General features: G+C 43.6%; 1 protein-coding gene across 3 annotated transcripts in view; it reads left to right on the forward strand.

The window, feature by feature from the left end:
- The window catches only part of DPYSL5 (dihydropyrimidinase like 5), a 154,286-nt gene that overhangs the window by 15,363 nt on the left and 115,983 nt on the right, over positions 1-22,940 (forward strand). The window contains exon 1 of one of the 3 annotated variants that reach the window (XM_033935346.1): positions 9,590-9,610. The exons of the other annotated variants lie outside the window; for them this stretch is intronic. The gene's annotated coding sequence lies outside the window, so the exon portion shown is untranslated. Of the gene's footprint in view, positions 1-9,589; positions 9,611-22,940 lie in introns of those variants that run through there. 3 annotated transcript variants of the gene reach the window in all.

A 22,940-nucleotide genomic window follows, 5' to 3' on the forward strand; every position in this document is an offset into this window, starting at 1 on the left:
AATAATATAAAGGAGAGCCTTAGCCAGCCTCAGGGCCAATAATTTAGCCAAAATTTTCCCATCAACATTAAGTAAAGAGATTGGCTTGTAATTCGCCACCAACATAGGATCTTTGTTTGGCTTTGGTAAAACAATTGTAAGAGCCTCAGCCATTGTACCTAAAATTTGACCTTTCACCAATTGATATAATTTGAAAAGATTTAAAAACTCCACTGTAAATCCATCACTACCGGGAGTGGATCCTACTCTAAGAGACTTCAATGCTGTTTGGAGTTCCGAAAAAGATATAGGCACATCAAGAGATTCTTTTATATGCTCTGGAATTTTAGGCCTCAGAATAGACCGCAAGAAGTCTTCTCCTTCATTCCCATTATTTGAATGTAACTCAGAAGAGTATAAAGTTTTATAATAATCCAGAAATTGGGTTAAAATATCAGATGTATGGACAAAAATCTTACCCTTATCATTTTTAATGGCCTCAATCTTTACTCTCCGCTTTTTAGTTTTGAGATAATTTGCTGATACTCTCCCCGCTTTATTCGAGTTACCATAATACAATGCTTGCTGAATAAAAAATTCTTTCCTAGCCAATTGTGAGCTTATGGTATTATATTTGTAATTAGCCGTCATCAAGGCATTTAAAGTTACTTGATCCCACTTTAAAGCCAATTTTGATTCTAAATCAGAAATAATTTTTCCAAATTGGAAAACTCCATTCTAAGCAGTTTCCTAACACGAGCCAAATAGGATATAATCTGCCATCTTAAAGTTGCCTTAGGCTTTTTTTATAGCTGGCCGTGGCAGTAAAAGCTCCGGCGCTCATACGATTCCTATGAGCGTCAGAGCTAATATCGCCGTGGCTGGCAATAAGCCTAATGCGACTTCATAAAAGGGAGCCAGAAGGGGGAAAGGGGGTAGGGGGAGAAAAAAAACAAAAATGGAAAATAAGATAATACCATTTTATTGGTCTAATACTGTTTTCAATTAGCTTTCAAAGGCCAAAACCTCTTTTCTGAGGTCAGTAAAGTATACTGCTGTTACAGTATCCTATCCTGACTTGAGGAAGGGGGTTTTGGTCTCTGAATTAGTCAAAAATGTATTTCAATTAGTCTACTAAAAGGATCACCTTATTTCCATTTTCTAGTTATAAATATTTATCAACACAGCTACAATGCTACTTTCTCCTAAAAGGGAAAAAAAATAAATATAATTTTTTTTTCTACCTTTGTCTTCTCTGTTTTCTGCTTTCCTCGTCTTCTCATCACTCCCTCCCTTCCAGCCACTGTCTGCCCTCTCTCTGCCCCTTCTATATGGCATCTTCTATGCCCCTTTCAGAAACTGTCTGCCTCCCCCTTCCATCTCTCCCTCCACCCCTATTGGTTTGGCATCCATCTTCTTCCCTCCCCCAGTGGTCTGGCATTTCTGCCCTGGTTCCTCAAGAACTCGGGTCAAAATACACTACAAGGTTCCAAGTGAGGTTTGACCTATCTGATTGAAGCAGTGGCAAGTCACACAGAGATAGTGGAGGCATATGCCCTGAGGTGTCGCAGCTTCCTTCTGGGTCTCCTTAACTTGGCTCTACCCCTAGATGTTATACTTCCTAGTTCCTGCTCTTCTGGTTCCACCTCTCCTGTGACCCTTTCCCCTGTAGATCTTAAGGTGGTTCTGACATTGGGGGGGCATCCTTAAGGAGATGTGGTGTCCTTTAGACTTCCTTATGTGTGCCATATTAACCTGCTCAGGTCTTTTGGGGGGTTTGAACTTGTTGATGGAACTCTGGCAAGTGCTTATAGTTATGCGATTTGGATTGATATAATAACCTTTTAACAAAAATTCAGACAATACTTGCATGCCTCCAATTGGTTCAAAATTCTGTTGCAAGGAAAATTTCCAGAGCAAAGTATAGACTCTGAGCCAGTATGTGCCTGATTTTGTACAGTCTTCATAGGCTTCCAGCTGGCCAGCACATAATCTTTAAAACTGGTTGACGTGTCTTTAAATGTTTTCACATTGCTGACCCAGGGAATCCGTTTTTGCTTTAACGTCGTGTCATGTCCTTACTGCTTGCTTTGCTCTTTGCAGTTCCCCACCGTTGGCTGTACCTTTAGCTAAAATTCATGTGACTCTCACTAAGGCCCCAAGAGGGCTTTTAGCTACTGTACTCTGATCCAGATATTTAGAATGAGTTACCCTTAGAAGCCCTGAATTTGTATGGCATATTTCTTCTTCTACTAAGTTGTGAAATACTGGTTCTTTATAAAATCTTAGCAGATAAGGAAAATAGATGCTTTATTCTAGTGATCTTTGGTTATAATAACATGTCATTTAGTATAGCTTTAGATATTGCATGTCTTTCATAGTAAGCAGGGGTATTGAATGGACAGAGAACATGACCTAAAATTCTGCGCTTGTGCTGTGCATAGCAAGAGAACTTATTGCTTTCACCAAAGCTTGCTGAGTTCCTTCGCATGGTGACTCTGTTGTATAAAAGCTGTACTAGGTGGCTGCCACAAGTCAATTGTGACAGATGAACGAAAAATTCTTACTCCCCATATGTTGCCTAGGATGAAAGGGTGCCCACCCTAGCTTAAGCACTAGGGCTAATGTTGGTGGGCATGATAGTGCAGACATTATAGGTTAAGATAATATGCCTGCTGCAGAGATAGGCAAACAACGAGGAAATCCAACGACAAGCAAAAAACAAAGGAGAAAACTGCAGACAGTATGTACAAGATAATATATTGTCTTCTGAGTTTTTTCATTCCACATCTGGGATGGGGTAGGGAAAGGTATTGGGAAAATGGATATTAAATTTTCATATTAAACTTGTTTAGTATTGCTAATATTAATAATTGATGGAAGGGGGTTGGGTATAGTTATGATTTTATATGTTATTTGTTTGAAATAGTGTATTCTTTATAATATTTTGCTATTTTCAATTAAATGTATTACACTATTGCAATTTAATAAAAAAGTTTAATAAAACAAACAAATATACAATGCGGTAACTATTGTCACCCTTTTTTGCTCCATTATCTCGCTTTTGCGGTGTACAGTTGGATCGCATTGATTGCTTTAACACAGGCGCTTTGCTTATTACCAATTTATATTGTGGTTTGTTTTCACCCTTACAACTAATGGACCCCTGAAGAAGGCGTGTTCTCCGAAACACGGACCGTGTCGGGTCCCAGGGTTTGTAAAAAAAAAGGGGTGACAATAGTTACCGCATTTTATATTTGGTTTAATAAACACAGCCTGCATCTTGTCCATACTGTCTGCAGTTTTCTCCTTTGTTTTTTACTTGCTGCAGAGAAAGGCCATGACAAGAAAGAAACCATAACTGCCAGAGGTGATGAACCATAAAATTTAATGAAAAATTAAGAGGAATAGCTACAACATGGCAGACCCCTGAAAAGAATATAAAGCAAACCTTAAATTTTAATTATGGTAGGGAGGGGAGCGTACAAAGAAAGTCTGCCAAACAGAAAGAAATGGGATTATTGCTGTTGACTTTTTTTTTTTTTTTTAAAGAAAAATACAAACCTCGATATAGCATGGATTGATTATAAAAGATCTTTTAATAGCATTTCACATACCTAGATAATAAATTGCCTTGAAAAGTCCTGAATAAACTCTGGATTGAGTCCAACAAAAAACCAAATCCAAGGAGGAAAACAAGGTTCAACTGTCTGCAGTGTAAAACAATCCAGAACAAACAAAGCAAAAAACTGCAGACCTTGTACACGATGCAGGCAGGCTTTATTATGACAAGTAAATTAGGTTAAAAACCTTTTACCAGGTGAGAGACCCAACACGGTCCGTGTTTCGGACTAACCTTCGTCAGGGGTCCTAATAGGTACAAATACAATATTTAAAACAAACATATTTAAAAATACAATATATTTTAAAAAATTTGTTAAAAAAACAATATATTAATTACAATAATGGTCCAATTTATTCAATTAAAAAAATAGATTATATTAAAAAAATAGAAAGAAGAGAAAGAAGGAAAAATATTTCATTAAAAGAATAAATGATATGATGGATAATTTTGTTTTTAATTAGTCTATATATATCTAATGAGAAACTCATAAAATATACCGAGTCCAACAAATACATCCTGAAATGTAGCAAATTACATTCCATCAGAATTATGAAGGACAGGCTAAACCCTTTAAATATTGCTGGTATATTGAAGACATTTTATGATTTGGACTGAGAGAGAAGAGCCTCTCTAACAATCTTATAGTTTTTTTAATGCATCTTAATCTTCACTCAGATCCAAAATTGACTGCTCAACAGAAAAAGTTAACTTTCTAAACACCACAGTTTCTATAAACACTTGTATATATGAACATCTTAAGATCATCACATATAATCACACCCAAGTCCCGTTGTTCTGTCGTGTACATAAATTCTTCATCCCCCTAAACTGTACCATTCCCACGGGCTATTGCAGCCCAAATGCATGACCTTGCATTTCTTAGCATTACATTTTAGCTGCTAAAGACAAGAATCAACTTACATAGGCACCCCATCAGACCCTCTCAGTAGGAGTGAGGTTCATTCCTGTCATGGTATACACAAAACTAAATTAAGACAACAGTGAGACAGGACAATGAGCTTTCCACCGGAGCCAATGGGATAAAATCAGTGAGGTTTATTTCAGTTCAAACATCAAATAATGAAGACCCATAATGCAAATTCACAAAAGCCAAGAGATACCATAGCACACCTGTGAACTGAAGACCGTTGAGAATAACATCACTCTTAAAAAAAAAATAGAGAAAATAGAGGTATAACACATACCCATATTATACCTTATAATGAGGTTGGAGTTGGAGAAATTGCCCTGAGACAAGCCTACGACCCCTAGGGGAACATTTTGGGGGACCAGAGCACTGTATCAATTGTAATACAACTCAGGAATATAATAAACCTTTGAAGATAAAATGATGAAATACTTTGACACCACCAAGACAGGACTTAACAAAGATCTAGGTTTCCTATCACATTATATTGCTTTATCACCTTCTGATCATCCAACTAATCTCTCCTCTGTTTCCCCCTACCCCTCGCGTAAGCTCCAGTAGTCAGGGCTATCCAAATTAGGTTTGGAAATTCAGTGCTGGTGCCTGCACATGGCTTGACACTGAATAGCCAGTGCTAATTTACCACCCCTTTTACTAAGCCGCGATAGAGGTTTTTACCACAGCCTGGAACACTTAATGCTCCGACACTTATAGAATTCCTGTGAAGGTGTTTTAAAAAAACCGCCGACTTCTGCTGACTGAATATTGGGGGGAAGTGCCCAGATATATATGAAACTACAGTTTCTGCTGTCATCAGAACAGAGAAATACAACACAAATGGACCTGTTGAAAATCCAAATGTACACACTTGAAGCTCAGTTTTGCTTAAGATATCTAGGTAGGAAAAGAGATCTGTACAGTTTCTAGAGTATTTTATGAAATCTTCGCTATACCTGGAGTCTTGTATAAAGTACACATAAAGACACAGGAAATATATGTGTACTTTAAAACAGTGTTCTTCAACCACCGGTCCATGGACCAGTGCCGGTCCACAGAAATTTTCTGCCAGTCCACAGGGCCGGCACATGCATCAGGCCCAAAACAGTGTTCTTCAACTGCCGGTCCACGGTGCGATCAATGCGGCGTTATCTTCAAGTCAGCTCCCTCTTCCTAACTGATTCAGTGCACAAAGCCATGGGCAGTGGTTCCTACGGGCATCCTGCGCCTGAACCGGAAGCCTTCTCTCAGACATTGCAACGTCAGAGGGAAGGCTTCCAGATGAGGCACGGGACGTGCAAGGTGCAATTAGTATTATTATGGGGGCGGGGTCTGGGGTGGAGATTGGGTAGAGATGGGCGGGGTCTGGCCCACGACTTAGCCCAGTGTTCTTCAACCGCCGGTCCACGGACCGATGCCAGTCCACAGAATAATTCTTTTATTTCTGCCGGTCCATGGGTGTAAAAAGGTTGAAAAACACTGCTTTAAAGCACATGCTGCAGGAACATGTTTTTAAAAAATGCATCACTCAAGGATTTAAATGTGTATACGGTTATTTTGCAGCCTATGCATTAAAGTGTCAAATTTTACAAGGCTTGTCTATGGGGGGGGGGCTGACAATTAAAGAAGCAAAATAGAAAATTCTAAATTTTGGATTTTAGAGGTGGTACTACTACTACTTATCACTTATATAGCGCTGAAAGACATATGCAGCACTGTACATTTTGATATTTATAGACAATCCCTGCTTGGAAGAGCTTGCAATCTAACTTGGACGGACAGACATGACATAGAGCAGGGGTAGGGAACTCCGGTCCTCGAGAGCCGTATTCCAGTCGGGTTTTCAGGATTTCCCTACTTAATATGTATGAGATCTATTTGCATGCACTGCTTTCAATGCATATTCATTGGGGAAATCCTAAAAACCTGACTGGAATACGGCTCTCGAGGACCGGAGTTCCCTACCCCTGACATAGAGGGTAGGGAATGCCAATGAAGTGACTTTAGGAAAGGGGTAACGTGAGTAAAGAGGCTCTCCCAGAAATATGAGTCACGCAGCCGAATTCAGGGGAGTGAGATGGCTAATTGGAAGGCCTGAGAGTAGCGAGTTGCAGTAGTCTAAGCATGAGGTGTTGAGGGTGTGGTTAAGTGTTTTGGTAGTGTGCTCAGAGAGGAAGGGTCAGATTTTGGTAATATCATAGAGGAAGAAGAGGTGAGATTTAAGCACAATTACTCCCTCAGTCATTCCTGCAAACCTTAGGTCTATACATGCAATTAGCTGATACTTAACATGTGTTTCATTCGGTGAAGGTGTACATGCCAGTGTTTAGATTTTATAAAGTATACATGGACTATTGCAAACAGTGGCGTAGTAAGGAGGTTGGGGGCAGACCGCCCCGGGTTCCATTTTGGTGAGGGCACCAGCGCCTCTCCTCCGCGCCCCCCCCTCACCTCTCCTTCCCACTGCTCCCCATCACCATACTTCTAGGCCTTCGCCATGATTGAGCAGCTGCTCCAACAATTCTGGTCCTGCCACTCCAGATGTTCTGGATTTGGGCATTTTGTAGTCGAAATTGGCAAACAAAGTTGGATGCCCTGATGGCCAAGGTATCTTAAGTAGGCAAATTTCAAAAAAATAAATACATTTGGAAATGCCTCTCTGTAATGTGGTTCAGAGTACATGCCCTTTGAAAGTCTGGGTGCTTCTTTTTCCAGAGAATCAGACAGACGGACAGATGGACACACAGACACTCGCGCTACTTCCCTGTAGTGCTTATGCCCTGCAGAAGATAAGCCCCCAGTACACCTTCAGTTTTCTGGAGGTTAGATTTATGCAACTGGGCTCTCCAGTACCTGGAAACAGGGTTCTATAAGACTTCTGTCTGCTAAAGCATGATGGCTGATCAAAAGAGACAGCAGCTCCCCGAACTTTGTGACAGACCCCTCTGCACCCCAGAATTTACTAGAGAACAGATTGTAGTCATCAACAAACAACTTTGCTGACCTATTATTAGTAACTGTGCTGTACTATGTGGCATAGAAAGCAATCAGTTGGATCATTAAACAGATATTAACATAAAACATGAAGATTAGTTTCAGTATAAAGGAACACTGGCTATGTAGCAGTGGTGAAGGTCTATAATGTGATCCTAGATCAAATTCATGGCTGCAGGAGCTGGCAGCCAAAAAGGAGCTGAATGGAAAAAAAAAGAAACAGCAAAATACTCTGCAGGGGTGTGCACTAGAGAGTTGCGCGGGGACAGAAATCCCACCCGTCCCCACCCGTCCCCGCCAAAGTCCCACCCGTCCCCACCCGTCCCCGTGAGGACTCCCACCCGTCCCCACCCGTCCCCGCGAGGAATCCCTCCGTCCCCACCCGTCCCCGCGAGGAATCCCTCCGTCCCCGCCCGTCCCCGCGAGGAATCCCCTACGTCCCCGCGAGGAATCCCCTACGTCCCCGCCCGTCCCTATAAACTACAGAAATAGTTATTTCATTTAATTATGCTACTGAATTAAAGGCTCTGGTAGAAACCCATTTAAAAATAAGCAAAAAGACTTTATTAATTTGGAAATATTAATTGGGAAGAATACATACTTTGTAAACGGGTTTCTACCAGAGCCTCTAATGTTTATAAATTTTTATCAACACAACTAATATACTACTTTATCCTTAAGCAAAAAAAAAAAAAAAGAATTTTTTTCCTACCTTTGTTGCCTGGTTTCTGCTTTCTTCATATTCTCATTCAATTCCTTCCATCCACTGCCTCTCTTCTCTCTGTGTCTTCCATTTGCTCTGTTACTGTGCCTCTCCCTTTCTCCCAAATTGGTCTGGCACCCATCTTTTTCCTTCCACTCCCCCCATAGTCTGGCACCTCTGTCTTCTTCCCTGCCAGGGTCTTCTCCCCATTCCCTCTTCCCCATTTCCTTCCAGTGTCCTTCTCCCCCACCATCTTCCCCATGTCCTGTCAGGCAGCATCCTTCTCCCCCCTCTGCCTTCCCCATGTCCTTTCAGCGTCCTTCTCCCCCCTCTGTCTTCCCCATGTCCTTTCAGCGGCCTTCTCCCCCCTCTGTCTTCCCCATATCCTTTCATCGGCCTTCTCCCCCCCTGTTTTCCCCATTTCCTTTCAGTGGCCTTCTCCATCCCTGTTTTCCCCATGTCCTTTCAGTGGCCTTCTCCCCCCTCTGTCTTCCCCATATCCTTTCAGCGGCCTTCTCCCCCCCTGTTTTCCCCATTTCCTTTCAGTGGCATTCTCCACCCCTTTGTCTTCCCCAGTGCTTTCAGGGTCCTTCCCCCCCCTCTGCCTTCCCCATGTCCTTTCAGGGTCCTTCTCCCCCCTCTGTCTTCCCCATGTCCTTTCATCGGCCTTCTCCCCCCCCCCCTGTTTTCCCCATTTCCTTTCAGTGGCCTTCTCCACCCCTGTTTTCCCCATGTCCTTTCAGTGGCATTCTCCACCCCTTTGTCTTCCCCAGTGCTTTCAGGGTCCTTCACCCCCCTCTGTCTTCAACATGTGCTTTCAGCATCCTTCCCCCCCTCCTCCCGTTTACCCCATGTCCTTTCAGCGTCCTTCTCCACTCCTTTGTCTTCCCCAGTGCTTTCAGCGGCCTTCTCCCCCCTTAAGCGTCTTTTCTTCTCCACTCCACCTTTCCTCCCTCCCTGCCCCTTACCTTTGTGGCGTTTCCGCACCCGACCGACAACAGAACAGGCCCGGTCGGACAAATCTCCCTGTCTTGTAGCCGCGAATCTAAATTACCTTCTTACAGCAGCTGGAGTATTGAAGCTGCTGTAAGAGGTAATTTAGATTCGCGGCTACAGGGCAGGGAGGTTTGTCGGCCGGGCCTGTTGTCGGTCGATCGGGGGACCTGACCGGCTGTGCACATTCTTCGGGCGGACCGCCCCCCTCCCCCCTCTTTCGTTCGCCATTGCCTTCTTCCTACCTGCCCTGCCGCTCACAGCCGACCGGAAGTCTTCCTGATGTCAGCGCTGACGTCGGAGGAAGGGAGGGCTTTGCTTAAGCCCTCCCTCCGACGTCAGCGCTGACATCGGGAAGACTTCCGTTCGGCTGTGTGCTGCGACAGTGCAGGTAATGAGGAGGAGACTACCCTCGCGGCTCAAATGCAGTGTACTGCGATCCAACCCCGCAGGAACCCCGCGACCCTCGGAGGCGTCCCCACGGGATCCCCGCGACCCTAGGGGCGTCCCCATGGGATCCCCGCGACCCTAGGGGGCGTCCCCACGGGATCCCCGTGACCCAAAGGGGGAACCCGCGGGATCCCCGCGGGTCCCGCGGGATTCCCGTCATCCCCGTTCCCGTGCAGCTCTCTAGTGTGCACACAGTTCAGGTGGCAATGTTACTTTCCTAGACAGTTCCTTAAGAGCACTTTTCAACCACCATATAATATGATGAAACAAACCTTTCGTAAGCCCTGCTTGGACCCTTTCTGTGCTGACTGGCTCCCAAATCGGGGTGAGCTCTATACAGTTTCCCTTTTGTTAATGGTAGGGATTTTCTATGGAAGTCCCTTTGCATCTACTCTGGTGTTTGCAGGAGCCTTTTGGGGATCAGATCCCATTACAGAGACTAGTTAAGCTCTGGAACGCGTTGCCAGAGGTTGTGGTAAGAGCGGATAGTGTAGCTGGCTTTAAGAAAGGTTTGGGCAAGTTCCTGGAGGAAAAGTCCATGGTCTGTTATTGAGAAAAACATGGAGGAAGCCACTGCTTGCTCTGTATTGGTCATGTTCTCCACAAATAGTACTTCATAACATGTTCATTTATAATTTTTACTTATTCATTGGTCTTCAGAAGTGCCAGTATTAGCCAATTGGTTTGGATGGCCAAATACTATGTGGCACTAGCCTCCTCATCAGACTGTTATGTTTTATATAAAGTGCTTTAGTGCTTCTATACTTCAGTGCTTGAGGAAATAAATAATCTTTCAACTTATCTTTTTTTTTTGCATTTTCTGAGTTTTCCCTTTGTCAATAGCAGAAAGGTCTTTTCATTAAATTGATATCTTATACTGAGTTTAATGAATGCATTTTATTGCAGGGGACTTTTTCTTGATACAGCCGTCGGGTGAAACATGTTGGAATGACAGGTCCCTTCCCGATAACTATTGACAAAGGGAAAACTCAGAAAATGCAGAAAAAAATATAAGTTGAAAGATTATTTATTTCCTCAACCACTGAAGTATAGAAGCACTAATGCACTTTATATAAAACATAAGGGTCTGATGAGTCTGAATAAGGGTCTGAATAAGTAAAAATTATAAATGAACATGTTATGAAGTACTGTTTGTGGAGAACACGAGTGATAGCAAAACAGTACAAAGGGCTGCTGTACACATTACTTGTCCTGTATTGGTAGCATGGAATGTTGCTACTCCTTGGGTTTTGGCCAAGTACTAGGGACCTAGATTGGCCATCGTGAGAACGGGCTGCTGGCTTCATGGACCACTGGTCTGATCCACTAAGGCTATTCTTATGTTCTTATGTACAGAATTGGTCCTCAGTGTTATGCATTTAGGCACTTTAGTTTTTACTATTGTTTCCTATATACCATATTTACTTGAATATAAGCTGATCCAAATATAAACCGATGTGACCTTTTGCCTCCCAAAAGGAGGAAAAAAAGTTGACTTAAATATAAACCAAGACTAGAAATTTGGGTGATCCTGGTGAGAGTCTACACAGACTAGACATCCTTGCTGTAAGTTTTAACACAATTTCTTTTTCACTTTAAATATTTTTATTAGTACAAAACCACACAGCATCTACAATAACAGCAGTTTAAACAGTTCCCGTGATTTGAGGTTTTTGTTCCCTCATCCCCTAGTACAGTGTATCTCAAACTGTGCCTCCTGAGATTTCAGGTGTGCCACGGTACACTGGGGAGGAGGAGAGACGCCGGCTGACTGCCTATAGGGCACGCCTGGAGGGCCTTAACACACATGATGGACATCGACATGATTTGTTTATTTAATCATTTCTATACCACTTATATCCTAAGTGGTTTACATTCAGGTACTTTACCATATTTCCCTATCTGTCCCGGCGGGCTCAAACTCTATCTAGTGTACCTGGGGCAATGAGGAGATTAAGTGACTTGCCCAGGGTCACAAGGAGCAGTGAGAGATTTGAACCCACAACCTCAGGGTGCTAAGGCTGTAGTTCTAACCACCACGTGCCATACTCATCACAGCAATATCGACGCACTCCCAGGTGCCTCGAGCCACAGCCACTTCTTTTAGTGTGCCGTGGCTCGAGAAAGTTTGCTGGACACTGCCCTAGTAGCTTGAGAAACGGCTGAGAGAAATATATTTTTGGGGTCTGCCCATGCAGATTCCCTAGTGAGTTACATGAGCTTGAAGGTAGAAAGCAGTAACATAGAACAGGATGACATAAAAAAAAAAGCCCAAACCCGTATGTCCTATCCAGTGGTGAAATGGGGGGAGGGGGTGGTCCATCCAAGGCGCCGTCTTGGTGGGGGCGCCAGCACCCGTCCTCCTTTCTGCCCACCCCCCACTCTTTCCCTACTACTGCACACGCCCCTTCTTCCCTTGTACCTCTTTAACATTCCTGGGGCGAGCAGCAACCCCCAACCTGCTGCTCGTGCCAGCGTCAGCTCTTCCTCTGATGTCACTTCTGGACCTGCACTTAGAAAGAGGCATCAGAAGAAGAACCTACGCTGGTGTGAGCAGCAGGTTGGGGTTGCTGCTTGCGCCGGGAACGATAAAGAGGTACGAGGGGAGGGAAGGGGCAGGCGTGTGTGGCAGGAGGGGGCAGGAAAGGAGAAGGCGGGGGAGGGGTGTCACCGACCGGGATACCTCTTACCCTCCCTACACCACTGGCCCTATCCAATCCACCCGTCCATACTAACTGCTCGGCTCCATAATCCCCACCATGCTCTCAATTTATTAACCAAGCACAGCAACACTTGCAACAACCCCCCCCCCCTCCCCAAAATAATTGCAGGCACCACTATCTTTCATGGCTACCCCACCCCTCAGCTGGCATCAGAAAGCTGTCAAATGTTTGTTAGATCCTTTCATAAAGCACTATTTATAATTAACAAATAATAAGGGGAAAACAGGAATGCAAAATAAATAATAATAATAACTTTATTTTCTATACCGCCAACGCCCAAAGAGTTCTAGGTGGTTTACAGACAAGAAGAACTAGATCATCTGTGATCAAATACAAGTAAGCAACAGGCACAGATATAGTTACGTAGTTCTTAGTTGGATAAGAATTTCTTAAACAAGTAGGTCTTTACTAGTTTCCTAAAAGAACAGTATGATTCAGCTTGATGGAGCATATTATCTAACCAAGATTGAGCCTACAGTTTAAAAACATAGAGAGAGAGGGTACGGGCAAAGTTGTCCTTATCTGCCCGATATGTACCTAGAGCCCATTGAATGCACGAGTAAATGTATTTATTTATTTTAAGCATTTATATACCACTTGTAGCCTAAGTGGTTTACATTCAAGAATCCAAGCATTTTCCCCTGTCTGTTCCGGTGGGCTCACAATATACCTGGGGCAATGGGGGGGTATTAAGTGACTTGCCCAGGGTCACAAGGAGCAGCGTAGGTTTGAACCCACAACCTCAGGGTCTTGAGGCCCTTCCCTGGATTTTATAGGAAGATTCAGACTGGAGGAAGAGGGGCAAAGCCTTCCAAAATTGAGTGAAATTGCCATAAGCCAAAAAAACAACAAAAAAAAAAAACCTCCAACAAAACAAAACCAGTCTTGACAACGGTAGACACTTGTATCTTAATGGAAAGATGGTAATGAGTAAATAAGGCCAAGAAAGATAATTGAATCAATGTTACTAATTGAAGAGACAGACACGATAAACACCAATGTGACTGTCCACTATAACCCCCCACCCCAATGACTATAGGCACCACTATCCCTCATGGAAGCCCCCCTCCCTCCCAGCCAGTATAACGCTTACCATTGAAGAAAGTTGCTACTTCCGCTGCTGCTACTGATGCTGTGCTTATGGTGATCTGTTGTGGGCCCTTGAGCATGCACAGATGCTCAGGTTCTCTGCACCGGATCACCATACAGTGGTGTTTGGTAGCCGCAGCTACAGTAGCCGCATTCTTTGATAAGTCTGAAAGGGGCATCAAGGTATTCAAGGTTTATTAAAAAATTTCTTATACCGCTTAATCCAAAATTCAAAGCATTGTACAATAAAATACATAATCAGCATACAATAATACAAAATAAAAGATTAAAACAAAATATGTATCATTACTGGGGATTGATTAGTAAAAAAAACGAACATCAGACAGACAAAAGTAAAAACATGAGGGGAAAATAGGGAAGAACTACAATATGTACCGGGAAAAACAATAGTAAAAAGAGTTAAACTAAAAACAACATTGAGATTTTGCCCTTACGAAGGCAGTTATGCATCAAAAGCATCTAAGAATAAGAAAGTTTTCAACTTTGCCTTAAAGGGGCCTAGGGAGGTTTCTTCTCTTCTGTAATTGGGAATGGCTTTCTAAAGGGATGGTGCAGTCACTGAAAAATGATTAGATCTGAAGGATAGTGGTGCCTGTATTTGTCGAGGGGGAGGGGGGTATGGTAGGCAGCTGTGCTGGTGTTTATTGTGGCTGTGGGGGGAGGGGGCATGCACAAGGAAGACTATAGCCCTATTTGTCATTGGGGGTTCAGGGGAGGAGGAAAGCCGCACCGATGGTTAGGTGGTGGCTCGAATATAAACCAAGATCCCCATTTATGGGCCATTTATTTTTTTTAGCCCCAAAATCTCAGTTTATGTTTGAGTATACAGTATATGGTAAATACTGGCTGGCCATAGTTACTCATGAATGTTCAGCGGCATTCTGCAGATAAGTCCCAGGGCAGTACATGGATGGCATAGGATCGTATCTGTAGTGGTGATATGCAGACTATCTGGATATAGTTAGCACAGCAAAATCACAGCTATCTAGTTATTGGTGTGACAGTGTGCTCTGTTGTGTTATATTGTACTAGTCTTTAAGCCCGTTACATTAATGGGTGCTAGAATATATGTCTGTCTGTCTTTCTTTCTGTCTCTCTCTCTCCCGCTGTCTCTCTCTCCTTGGCTCCCTTTTTCTGTCTGTCTTTGTCCCTGCCCCTGCGTCTTTCTTCCTTTCTGTCTGTCTCCCTCCCTCCTGCTGTCTGTCTGTCATTCTTTCCCTCCATTTCCCTGTGCAGTAGTATTTCTACCCCCCACTTCCCTGTGGAGCAGCAACAGCATTTCCCTACCCCCCTGACTTCCCTGTGCAGCAGCAGCGGTATTTGTCTTCCCCTCCAGGTCCCTGTGCAGCTGTTGCAGCATTTCCCCCACCCCTTCCCTTCTCTTACCGTGATCTTGCCTGCTCCATTCAGCCCCTCCCCCATGTTCTGGCTTGCTGCGATCTGGCTGCTCCGTTCGGCTCCTCGCGGCTGTAGTCCTCTTCTTTGTCGGCCCCCCCTTCCCTTCCCTTCCCGCGGTCTTGAGCTTCGGTCTGGTCTGGCCTGCTCGCCTTGCCGTATTTTTTTTTAGTTGAAAGACGCGGCGGTGGCTCCTCTCATGATCCCCACCTGTGTAGGAAGTCCAACGCAGGCGGGGATCATAAGAGGAGCCACCGCTGCGTCTTTCAACTAAAAAATGCAATATGGCAGGGAGCAGGCCAGACCGAAAAACAGAACCGTAAGCCGCGCTTGCGCATTCCTACCTGCGGGTCGCTACAGCTTACGGAAAACCGGCGCACACATAGGAAGTGCGCATGCGGGGCTTACCGTTTTATTATATTAGATTGTGCTGGCATGAAGGAGTAGCAGAATGGTTAGAGGAGTGGCCTACACACCTGTGGAACTCGGTTTGAATCCCACTGCAGCTCCTTGTGACTCTGAATAAGTCACTTAACCCTCCATTGCTCTAGGCACAAAAATATAATATGTATATAATATGTAAACCACTTTGACTGTAATCACAGAAGGGCAGTAAATCATAGTGCTTCCCGATTTCTGATTCAAATCAATTCACCTATTTTATTTATTTTTTTTTTAATCAACTTTAAACATTATCATTTTATACAAATAATAATAAGAAAAGAGACAAAGAAAAACCAAAATTTTACAGAGATTGAAGGATATTCCTTATAACATTACCCTTTTACCTCTTCTAGTCCACATAATGGGAGAATATTCCTGAAATTAACTTAAAAATACAATAAAATATAATCATGATCTAATCTAAGATCTAATTTTATGGTGCAAAATACTACTAAACTCCATTTATAATTAATTCAGATGGGAACTAATTATTAGTTTCACAAAGCTATAAAAACTGTTCCAACTGCATAGAGTCCCAGAATACATATTCACATTCCTTAAATTTCACTAAGCATTTACATGGAAATTTTAAGTAAAATGTGGCTCCCAGAGCCACTTGATTTCAAGTTTAGAAATGTTTTCCTTCTCAGTTGTGTTGCCTGGGCCACATCGGGAAATATTAATACATTATCTCCACAAAACTTTACAATTCACCGATTTTAATCAGGTGACTCAATTCAAATCAATTTATTTTTTTTAAAAATTGGCCTCGCTAATTCAGTTATCAGCCCTCGCCCCCTAAAGCAGGAGCAGCAGCGCTGAATCTCGCTGGCTTGCCGCTGCTGCTTTAGGGGGCAAGGGGGAAGGGTCAGTTGAGAAGTGCTGCCTTGGTCCTTTGCAGTGTCCTCCAGCTTCCCCCCTGGCCTCTCCGCTCTTATCTAAAGATAATCGGCATCCTGCAGAGAGGATTGCGGTGCTATAGCGATCTTTGCAGGCTTCCATCGTCGTCAGCACCATGTTCGCTTTACCGCGTTCCTGCCCCTGACGTCAGAGGAGAGGCGGGACCGCGGTAGAGCGAACTTAGTGCTGAGGATGACGGCAGCCTGCATAGATCGCTACAGCACCGCAATCCTCTCTGTAGGCTGCTGATTATCTTTAAGGCAAGAGCGGGAGGCCAGGGAGAATGCAGGCCTTTGGGGGGAGTGCATGGGGAGTGCAGCCTTCAGGGGGGAGCAGGCCTTCTGGGGAGGGGGGCCCTGGTGTAGAAGTACACAGAGGGAGGGAGGGAGGGAAGGGTGGTTTCAAAGGTATGTGCATATACCAGACTGGGGGGAAGAAATAATGGGTCTAAAAACCAAGGAGAAGGGAGAGAGATGGTGGACAATGAGATTTAGGGAGGGAAGGAACAGAAAGGAAGAGAAGGACACAAGGGATGATGTGGAGGGAAGTGGGGGACAGAGATACTGGATAGGAGGGTAGTTGGGAAGAGAAAGGGAGAGCTGGTTGACCCTTGGGTGGTGGGGAAGGAGGGAAAGATGCTGGATGAAGGGTAGTTGATAAAAGGAGAAGTGGTGGATCTGAGATCCATCGCTGCAGCTTTAGGGATGGAGATGAAAAAAAGATAAGATGCCAGACTTCTGGGGGAGGGAAGGGGAAGACAGAGATGGAAGATGGATGGTTAGCATGGAGAAAAAAGAAAAAAGGAGACCCTGATCAGAAGATAACCAGAGCTTGGGACCAACACGATTTGAATAATGACCAGACAACAAAAAGTAGAAAAAATTATTTTATTTTCTGTTTTGTGATTACAATATGTCAGATTTGAAATGTGTATTTTGCCAGAGCTAATGTTAGACCACGAACATGAGCTAGGATTTAACAGAGAGAGGAAAAGTCTTTTTTATTTACCACACAGCGCCAGTATGGGTAGGAGAGGGTAAAGGCAGTGAAGAGGCTATAAAATAAACCCACCAGGATGTTTGGAAAAAAAACAACACCCAATTGGGCAGGAAAATTGAATCGAAAAATAGATTCAAGATGCTGAATCGGATCGAAATTTTTTTTACTGAATCGGGCACCACTAGTAAATCAAGACCCATCCCTACTGCATACTAGTACTGCTTGTTATCTGGATAAAAGTGCTGAATATTCAGTATTCAAGGTTTTTAACCCGTATAGGTTCAGTCATTATATCAGGGGTGGGTCCTTGAAGGCTGCAACCAGTGGGGGGTTATCAGGAGCTCCCCAATGAATATGCAAGAGCTCTATTTGCATACAATAGAGGCACTGCATGCAAATAGATCTCATGCATATTCATTGGGGAGCTCCTGAAAATCCAACTGGTTGCAGCCCTCAAGGACCAAGGTTTCCCACCCCTGCATTAGCTAACGTGTGAAATATTTCCTCCTTTTAAATTAGTCTATGCAGTTGTAAGATACTGATTTCCATTTCTGAAAAGAGATTTGTAGGGATGAATGTTTATTCAATGCATTTGTCTGTGTTTCAGATTAATTTCTGTGGAACTCCATGATTGAAGGAGGTTTTAAACTGGTCAAAAGTTTTTTAAGGAAGGGAGCCATCTGTTCTTGGTTTTCATGCCTTTCCTTCCCTCTGACAGTGTGGTTTCTCTGTGCTTATTCTGAATGAGAAGGAGACAGACTGGAAATAAGCTAATATACTCTATGATGCAGAGAAGGGGCTGTCCTAACATACTCTGTAAAGAGAGGTTAGAATGGAGACTATTCTGAGATGCATTTAGAAAGGATTTTCTTCTATTTGTCAAAATATTTTCAGTTGTAATTACAGTACTGTACTTTGAAGGCAGGCTTCTGATTTGATATGTTTCCTGTGTGCCTTCTGGTATAGCCAGTTTTGAAGCTGCCTTTGAGGTCAGCACTGTACTGTCCAGCTAAGTCATGTGATTGGATGCTACTGGGGCTAAGGGCTTAGCTGTAGGGCAGAGCTCTCCGTGACAGGACTCTGAGTATTACCATTGTGGCGTTGTTTTTTATTGCTCCTATAAACAGACATGCTCATGCTTTATTAGTCACTGTAGTAAGGAAGAGAATAGTGTCTTTCAGTCATAGATATTAGGCCAAACAATTACTACTACTACTACTTATTATTTCTATAGCACTACCAGACACACACAGCATTGTACATTAAACACGCAAGAGACAGTCCCTGTTCAAAAGAGCTTACAATCTAAATATGACAGACACAGTGGACAAAATGGTGAATCAATATAATACCAACAAAGATTCAAATTATGCAAGTTTTTTTTTTCTGTTATACTATATAGATAAATTGTAAGCTCTTCAGAGCAGGGACCATCTTTTGAATGTTAAATATTGTGGGACCGGGATCCTGGCGAGGCCTAGTAACTCCACAGAATCCCAGTCTTGGCTCAAGCGTAACCGTGGTGGGCCACAGCTGGCCTGGTGCCTCCCATAAACTGCACACCACACTGGCCGGGTTTTGTCCAAATATATTACTTTTATTTATCCACAAGAAAAGTTTCCAACAAAAAAAGGTCAAAATTTGACATTCAAAGTAAAAACCCAAAACATTCCAATTTTCTCTTGTTCTGCTTTCTTTCTCTCATGTGCCAATTCTTTTCACTGCACCCTCAGTGCTGGCCAATTCAGGTTCACAAATTAAGAACATAAAATACAGTTCATGTTAGGTATTCTTTCCACAAGCAGTGCTAGAACCATACCTGCCTTAGCAATAGTTAGGCTACCTGGTTCTAAGCACTAATTAGGCTTCTGGTAGTTTTGAGTGGCAGTTCCCTTTTCCTAGGAGCAGAGGGACTTGTACTCCCACAGGTGTGGCCACTGTTCCACTTATCTAACCCAACAGTAAATTCAGCAGCTTCCAGCCCAGGTTGAAAACAGGATACAAAATCCTTCACAAAAACATAAAACTCAAAAAGGAAGAACAAAAAAACAAAACCCTTTTACCAAGGAAAAAGGACATTCAGGCTTTCCTAAACCTATTCCCATTCCATAGGGTATTCTTCCCCAGACCTAGCATTACTCTCTAACCAGTCCATGTCACAAACCTCAGATTGTGTTTCAGGGTTTTGCATTTCCCTATCCTGGTGAGAACTTCTGAAGGCTGGCCAAAAGTTAGCTGCTGTAGCTGGTTTCCTCCTCAGCTTCCCCTGAGCTTCCAGTCCCAGCTGTCCCTCCTTCTCACTGACGAGGGAGCTTCAGAAAAAGGGAGACTCGGCACATAACCACGCCCCCTCACAGCAGCTTTAGCTAATTCCTTAAAGAGCCCTGTCCTTCCCGTTCCAGCCTGAGCTCTGTGAGCTTTTAAAGGGACAGGCTCTCTCTTAACCTTGTGCTCAGGATTTTCCCTACACTCAGGATATTTCTTCTCCTTAGTCCCTGGAACATTATTAATGCTTCCCTGAGCTTTTCCCTGGGCTTTTCCCTGGGCTTTATTAGGACTAGCCAGATCCCTGTCACAATATACAGCGCTGTGTACACCTTTCAGTGCTATAGAAATGATTAGTAGTAGTAGTAGCAGCCGTAGGATGCAAACATTGAACTGTGAACAGGCAGGTCAGAAAGAATCGTGGTGTGGTGCTAGAGATGACTATTACAAATATCATAGACAGCCAAGGAAATCAAACAGGTGGTCTGTGACCAACCAAACCTAAATTGTCACAAGACATTTCAGTCTAGTCATGCAAGCTTCAATGTGTAATCTACAAAACAGTGGAAATATGCTAAAGAAATCCAATAAGATACTGTCATACATCCCCTCCCTTCTGTGAATAAGTGAAGATGGTTATCACTAATTAATATTTTGGTGGTGCCTTTTAATATTAGACTTGTATGGGACAGGCTAGTTGCTTTGATTGCTTGTATGCTAGTCTGTACCCTGTTGAAGTTGAATTATCATCATGGGGAAGAGGAAGAACAGGAAATGGGGGTTATCTCCTAGCTTGTGGCTCCATACTCTTGAGGCCCGGTGGATTCCCATGTCTTAGGACTACTGGTGGTTTCAATGTAGTGTCACTGGGGCAAAGAAAGCCATTGCCCTGCCTGGCCGTGAAGACATTATTACGTGCTGAATTAAGCTGCAGATATTGAAGAACACCCTCTGTGATGACATCAGGGATGCCGGTGGTGCACCAGGAAGTTTTGAGGCTTTAGTGGGAGGTGAAAGTTCTTTCGAAGATGCTGGTTTTTGCAGGCCGTGGAGACATGGTTTGGAGGTATCTAGAGATCAATCACTAGCAGAGATGATTTCCTTACATACTATTTGGTCTGTGATTGAGGGACTGGGTAAGTTGCTTGTAGGTCTGCTACAGTCTCTGTTGGGCAGGGAAGTGACTCTGGAGCAGGAAAATCAGATGATTGATTTGAAAGAGAACTCGGCAGTACAACACAACCCTGCCTTAATGAAGGAATCTAAAACGTGCGTCCGAATGTAACATTATCAATGAGAACCAAAACCTTTGAATCCACAAAATGGAGTGTTGCTGTGAAGATTCTAAGGTTTTGCTCATTGATAACTTCACGACTCCTGAGACAGATCCTTAGGTCAAAACCATGATTCATGTTAATTCAAGTGTCAGAGTTTTCTAATAGAGTGTTGTAGACGTTGCTGACTTTCTCGTTTTATGTCAGCCCCGCTGTTGCTTGTACTCTTTTCATCCTGTTTGTCTGTCACAATTAGATTGTAAGCACTGTCTAGCAGGAACTTTCTCTAGCGTGTTAATGTACAGTGCTTTGTGCGTCTGGTAGTGCTATAGAAATGATAAGTAGTACTGTGTTTCCATCCCTCATGCAGCAGGACCCTTGAGCAAGCACCGCCCCTCCCCCCCCCAGCATCTACCCCCACCACGTAGCCGAATCCCCACCCTTCCATTGGAAACCCGCTGCGAGCCTTACTTACCTCCCTAAGCAGCGTCGGGCCGGCAGCATGCTAAACAGGCTGCTTCGGCCTTGTCCGCTAGTGAATTCAGTCTATCATGTTACTGATGACGCCATCAGTAACTCTAGCGTGTTAATGTACAGTGCTTTGTGCGTCTGGTAATACTATAGAAATGATAAGTAGTACCGTGTTTCCCTGAAAATAAGACAGCAGTTTTATATTAATTTTAGGCCCCAAAAAGGCACTAGGTCTTATTTTCTGGGTATGTACATGATCATCTCTCCCTTCCTCTCCTATGCCCCAATTTTTCCTCGTTCCTTTCTCTCCCCCACATGTGCAGCTTCTATCCTACTCTCCCTCCCATCCCTCATGCAGCAGGACCCTTGATCGAGCACCGTTCCCCCTCAGCATCCGCCGCGCAGCCGAATCCCCACCCTTCCATCGGAAACCCACTACGAGCCTTACTTACCTTTCTAAGCAGTGTCGGGCCGGCAGCATACTAAACAGGCTGCTTCGGCCTTGTCCACTCATCATCAGTAAAGTGGCAGACTGAATTCATAAGCGGACAAGGCCGAAGCAGCCTATTTAGTGTGCTGCCAGCCTGATGCTGCTTAGGGAGGTAAGTAAGGCTTGTGGCAGAGTTCCGATGGGAAGGAAGGATGGGGATTCGACTTCGGTGCGGGTGCTCGCGGGTTGGGGGGGGGCCGGTGCTCGCTCAAAGGTTCTGCTGCACAAGGGATGGGAGGGAGGGAGGGAAGGGAAACTGCTGGTGAATCCTGGGACTAGGGCTTATTTTAGGGGTAGGTCTTATTTTCGGGGAAACACGATAGTAGTACTCTTGCAGTGGATTTTGTTTGTCTGTCGCCTTTGTTCTTGTATACTTCCCATAGTCTCGTGGACTGAATAAGATTAAATGATAGGCTGAGGATTGCCCACCCTTGTGAAAGAGACTGGGAGCAGGTGTAACTCCAGACTCTGTCCCTTCTTTCTTGCTGCCAGAATCAATACATCATGCTTCGTCTCTAGCAGTATCCAAATCCAAGTTCAAAGCCCATTTCTTTGTCAGATGCCTATACCCATTGTTTCATTCCTTCTAGCAGAAACTCCCCAACTCCTGAGATGTCCTGTCTGTCCAAATTAGATTGTAAGCTCTTCTGAGCAGGGACCGTCTATTGAATATTAAATGTACAGTGCTGTATATGCCTTTCAACGCTACAAAAATGATAAATAATAGTATGTTGGCATATAATATCCACACATTTATAAACAATACACATAAATCACACATGTTGTATTCGATGACTTTATATTGTGACCACTTCGCTGTTTGTCCAGCTCCTTTCATTGTAAACTGCCTTGAATCTTCATGGCTTATATTTGATAACAATGTAGTGTAAACTCTTTGCTGATTGTCCAGCACTTCTTGTTGTAAACCGCCTTGAACTTTCATGGCTTTGGCGGTATATAAGAATAAAATTATTATTATTATAAGGGTAAGCTAAATTTCTTTTCAACCTAGGGTTTCAAGGAGTGACTGGTCTTACAAATCACTTCAAACAGCCAAAATCTGAGTTTAGACCAGTCTCTGCTATACCAGCATTGATGGTAATGGATGAGTCGATCCCCAAAAGGTAGAGTCTGAGGCAGAAGTTGAGAAGCCCTGACTAAGCTCTCTAGGAAGAAGTCAAAAAGACTGCTATTGCTTGG

This window comes from Geotrypetes seraphini, chromosome 3 (genome assembly GCF_902459505.1).
Source record: "Geotrypetes seraphini chromosome 3, aGeoSer1.1, whole genome shotgun sequence".
Taxonomy (NCBI): domain Eukaryota; kingdom Metazoa; phylum Chordata; class Amphibia; order Gymnophiona; family Dermophiidae; genus Geotrypetes; species Geotrypetes seraphini.